Raw genomic sequence first — 6,000 nt, forward strand, 5'->3', positions numbered from 1 at the left:
CATTGCTCTGCATGGGGGGGAAGAAAAAAATGCGAAAACAGAATTATTTTCCATAAGATGCAATGTATTTCACAGTTCAAATGAGTGTATAAGCCAGACAAGTGCTCCACGCATTAGGACCAGGCAGGATTGTTAGGGCCTAACAAGAAGACGAATCAATGCCTCCAGATTGATGGGTGTGGCTTGTTAGCATTGAAAGGATATCTCTGGCTGAGCAAGTTGCTGGCTTGCAGATAGAGAAACCATTACTCTGAAGTATTGTAAGTGATGCTTTTTATTGCTATTTTGGTGTCCAGTCAGACCAGGACAAACTAATATTATATTTACGTTTTGGCTGCAAATAAATATTGATGCAGCTGTCTGCACTAAATAATCTATATTGGCGTTTCACTAACTAGGCTGCTTTAAGAAAGTACAGTCATCTATAGAGGAGACGGAACCCTTACCATGGTCTTCTGACCAAACGTATTTACAGAATAGAACTACAGTATACGGAATAATGACAAATGAAAAACGAGTATGGTTCCGTTGCTGCATTGCTTATAGAACTTAAACCCTTATGAGTGCCGAGTGAATTTGTCAAAATAGGTGTAAGAATCTGCAAGCAAACATTTTAATTTATCATGTAGTGTTTACCTTAAGAAATTACACAATTTTCTTTACATTTATATAACTAATGTAAGCAACGCTGGAATTTTTAACGGATGTTTTTCAACATGTCGCACAGAGATGTCGACATTCAGAGTCAATCTTTATGAAAAGTAGAAGTGCAGTGACAGTGATGTGTATAGATGAGGGCGTAGGATGGAGGTGCAGGGACAGTGATGTGTATAGATGAGGGTGTAGGATGGAGGTGCAGTGACAGTGATGTGTATAGATGAGGTGTAGGATGGAGGTGCAGTGACAGTGATGTGTATAGATGAGGGTGTAGGATGGAGGTGCAGTGACAGGGATGTGTATAGATGATGGTGTAGGATGGAGGTGCAGTGACAGTGATGTGTATAGATGAGGGCGTAGGATGGAGGTGCAGGGACAGTGATGTGTATAGATGAGGGTGTAGGATGGAGATGCAGTGACAGTGATGTGTATAGATGGGGTGTATGATGGAAGTGCAGTGACAGTGATGTGTATAGATGAGGGTGTAGGATGGAGGTGCAGTGACAGTGATGTGTATAGATGAGGGTGTAGGATGGAGGAGCAGTGACAGTGATGTGTATAGATGAGGGTGTATGATGGAGGTGCAGTGACAGTGATGTGTATAGATAAGGGTGTAGGATGGAGGAGCAGTGACAGTGATGTGTATAGATGAGGGTGTAGGATGGAGGTGCAGTGACAGTGATGTGTATAGATGAGGGTGTAGGATGGAGGTACAGTGACAGTGATGTGTATAGATGAGGGTGTAGGATGTAGGTGCAGTGACAGTGATGTGTATAGATGAGGGTGTAGGATGGAGGTGCAGTGACAGTGATGTGTATAGATGAGGGTGTAGGATGTAGGTGCAGTGACAGTGATGTGTATAGATGAGGGTGTAGAATGGAGGTGCAGTGACAGTGATGTGTATAGATGAGGGTGTAGGATGGAGGTACAGTGACAGTGATGTGTATAGATGAGGGTGTAGGATGGAGGTGCAGTGACAGTGATGTGTATAGATGAGGTGTAGGATGGAGGTGCAGTGACAGTGATGTGTATAGATGAGGGTGTAGGATGGAGGTGCAGTGACAGGGATGTGTATAGATGAGGGTGTAGGATGGAGGTGCAGTGACAGTGATGTGTATAGATAAGGGTGTAGGATGGAGGTGCAGTGACAGTGATGTGTATAGATGAGGGTGTAGGATGGAGGTGCAGTGACAGTGATGTGTATAGATGAGGGTGTAGGATGTAGGTGCAGTGACAGTGATGTGTATAGATGAGGGTGTAGGATGGAGGTGCAGTGACAGTGATGCGTATAGATGAGGGTGTAGGATGGAGGTGCAGTGACAGTGATGTGTATAGATGAGGGTGTAGGATGGAGGTGCAGTGACAGTGATGCGTATAGATGAGGGGGTAGGATGGAGGTGCAGTGACAGTGATGTGTATAGATGAGGGTGTAGGATGGAGGTGCAGTGACAGTGATGTGTATAGATGAGGGTGTAGGATGGAGGTGCAGTGACAGTGATGTGTATAGATGAGGGTGTAGGATGGAGGTGCAGTGACAGTGATGTGTATAGATGAGGGGGTAGGGTGGAGGTGCAGTGACAGTGATGTGTATAGATGAGGGGTAGGATGGAGGTGCAGTGACAGTGATGTGTATAGATGAGGTGTAGGATGGAGGTGCAGTGACAGTGATGTGTATAGATGAGGGTGTAGGATGGAGGTGCAGTGACAGTGATGTGTATAGATGAGGGTGTAGGATGGAGGTGCGGTGACAGTGATGTGTATAGATGAGGGTGTAGGATGGAGGTGCAGTGACAGTGATGTGTAAGATGATGGTGTAGGATGGAGGTGCAGTGACAGTGATGTGTATATATATGAGGGTGTAGGATGGAGGTGCAGTGACAGTGATGTGTATAGATGAGGGTGTAGGATGGAGGTGCAGTGACAGTGATGTGTATAGATGAGGATGTAGGATGGAGGTACAGTGACAGTGATGTGTATAGATGAGGGTGTATGATAGAGGTGCAGTGGCAGTGATGTGTATAGATGAGGGTGTAGGATGGAGGTGCAGTGGCAGTGATGTGTATAGCTGAGGGTGTAGGATAGAGGTACAGTGATAGTGATGTGTATAGATGAGGTGTAGGATGGAGGTACAGTGACAGTGATGTGTATAGATGAGGGTGTAGGATGGAGGTGCAGTGACAGTGATGTGTATAGATGAGGGTGTAGGATGGGGGTACAGTGACAGTGATGTTTATAGATGAGGGTGTAGGATAGAGGTGCAGTGACAGTAATGTGTATAGATGAGGGTGTAGGATGGAGGTGCAGTGACAGTGATGTGTATAGATGATGGTGTAGGATGGAGGTGCAGTGACAGTGATGTGTATAGATGAGGGTGTAGGATAGAGGTGCAGTGACAGTGATGTGTATAGATGAGGGTGTAGGATGGAGGTGCAGTGACAGTGATGTGTATAGATGAGGGTGTAGGATGGAGGTGCAGTGACAGTGATGTGTATAGATGAGGGTGTAGGGTTGAGGTGCAGTGACAGTGATGTGTATAGATGAGGGTGTAGGATGGAGGTGCAGTGACAGTGATGTGTATAGATGAGGGTGTAGGATGGAGGTACAGTGACAGTGATGTGTATAGATGAGGGTGTAGGATAGAGGTGCAGTGACAGTAATGTGTATAGATGAGGGTGTAGGATGGAGGTGCAGTGACAGTGATGTGTATAGATGATGGTGTAGGATGGAGGTGCAGTGACAGTGATGTGTATAGATGAGGGTGTAGGATAGAGGTGCAGTGACAGTGATGTGTATAGATGAGGGTGTAGGATGGAGGTGCAGTGACAGTGATGTGTATAGATGAGGGTGTAGGATGGAGGTGCAGTGACAGTGATGTGTATAGATGAGGGTGTAGGGTGGAGGTGCAGTGACAGTGATGTGTATATATTAAGGGTGTATGCATCCATTACTTACAGTACGTCCATATGTTGATGCTGTGATACAAATCTAGATATTTTTCTTCTTATATAGGGATGAATGGGAATGTTCTGTGAGTAGTAATTGAATCACTTACTGTATGTTTACATTTAGAAAAGCATTCCTTGTGGTATTCATCAAGAGTTGGAATAATTATCTGGAGAAAGTGGATAATTATATAATAATTGTGCAGATGTGGCCTCCCAGCTATATTCTGTACATTATGTTTGTCGTAAATGCCATGCATTCTCTATGTGGAATTACTGCCATTCAACAGATGGTGCACCAATGTAAGAGTGATGGTGCACTGACATGTTAGTAATGGTGCACCGATGGTATGAGTGATGGTTCACCGATGGTGTGAGTGATAGTGCACTGCAGGTATAAGTGATGGTGCACCGATGTTATGAGTGATGGTGCACCGATGGTATAAGTGATGGTGCACCAATGGTGTGAGTGATGGTACACTTATGGTATAAGTGATGATACAACGATTTGGTATGAGTGATGGTGCACCGATAGTAGGAGTGATGGTGCACCAATGGTGTGAGTGATGGTGCACTGATGTTGTACGTGATGGTGCACCGTTGGTGTAAGTGATGATGCACCGATTTGGTATGAGTGATGGTGCACCAATGGTATGAGAGATGGTGCACCGATGGTGTAAGCGATGGTGCACCGATGGTGTGAGTGATGGGGCACCGATGGTATGAGTGATGGTGCACTGGTGGTGTGAGTGATGGTGCACCGATGGTGTGAGTGATGGTGCACCGATGTTGTACGTGATGGTGCACCGATGGTATAAGTGATGATGCACCGATTTGGTATGAGTGATGGTGCACCAATGGTATGAGTGATGGTGCACCGATGGTGTAAGCGATGGTGCACCGATGGTGTGAGTGATGGTGCTCTGATGGCATAAGTGATGATGGACCCATGGTATGAGTGGTGGTGTACCGGTGGTAAAAGTGATGGTGCACCGATGGTGTGAGTGATGGTGCACCAATGTTGTACGTGATGGTGCACCGATGGTATAAGTGATGATGCACCGATTTGGTATGAGTGATGGTGCACTGATGGTGTAAGCGATGGTGCACCAACGGTGTGAGTGATGGTGCACCGATGGTATGAGTGATGGTGCACTGGTGGTGTGAGTGATGGTGCACTGATGGTGTGAGTGATGGTGCACCGATTTTGTACATGATGGTGCACCGATGGTATAACTGATGGTACACCAATGGTGTGATTGATGGTATAAGTGATGATGCACCGATGGTGTAAGTAATGGTGCACCGATGGTGTGAGTGATGGTGCACCATTGGTGTGAGTGCTACTGTAAGTCCAGTAGTGCTGCTGTATATAAGTCCAGTGGTGCTGCTGTATATAAGTCCAGTAGTGCTACTGTAAGTCCAGTGGTGCTGCTGTATACTATAAGTCCAGTAGTGCTACTGTTAGTCCAGTGGTGCTGCTGTATAGAAGTCCAGTGGTGCTGCTGTATATATAAGTCCAGTGGTGCTGCTGTATACTATAAGTCCAGTAGTGCTACTGTTAGTCCAGTGGTGCTGCTGTATATAAGTCCAGTCTTGCTGCTGTAAGTGGTGTTACTCAGGGGCGGATCCAGGAGAAAATGACAGTGGGGCACCATGACAGGAGAGGGTTTGGGAGGGGAAGCGAGGTTGCTAGTGGTGCCAGTGTACATGCTAAGAGAGCGGTGAGAGAGGAGAGCAGAGAGAGGGCGGAAAAAAGGCCCTGGCGTTTAACGTACACAGGCCCACATTGGTAACAAAAGTGAAGGATGTAGTAGTGCTCGCACCAAAGGAGCGCTCCGAAAAAGGGGGTGTGGCCACTCAAAAGTCATTGATTGCAGTGTACCACACCATACACAATGTCTACACATTATGCAACAAATTACTAGACTGCATTATACTTGCCCCTTACACATGATGCCAAATGAATTGAGCCAAAAACGAAGTGAACCCGCTAAGTATGTGGGACTTGTGGATGGAGCCCTTTATTCTCTTTGCCAGGATTTTAGGGTGGTCAATCTGTTGAAATCAGATCACTCCATTCTGCCCACTGTGCTCAATCCTAAGTTTAAAGCCTATGTTGTATCTCTCTTTCTGGTGGACATAAGTCTGCAGAGGTGCTAAGAGCATGTACACACTGAAGGGGGTGAGGAATCAGAGGATAAGGATGAGGACGACATTTGCCTCTGTAGATCCAGTTTGTGCAAAGAGAAATTAATTGCTTCTTTTTTTCTGGGGGCTCAAACAAACCAATCATTTCAGCCACAGTCGTATGGCAGACCCTGTCGCTGAAATGATTGGTTTGTTAAAGTGTGCATGTCCTGTTTATACAACATAAGGGTGAGTGGGAGGTCCCAAGGAC

Source organism: Crinia signifera, chromosome 4 (assembly GCF_055691185.1).
Source record: "Crinia signifera chromosome 4, ASM5569118v1, whole genome shotgun sequence".
In the NCBI taxonomy this organism is placed as follows: Eukaryota; Metazoa; Chordata; class Amphibia; order Anura; family Myobatrachidae; genus Crinia; species Crinia signifera.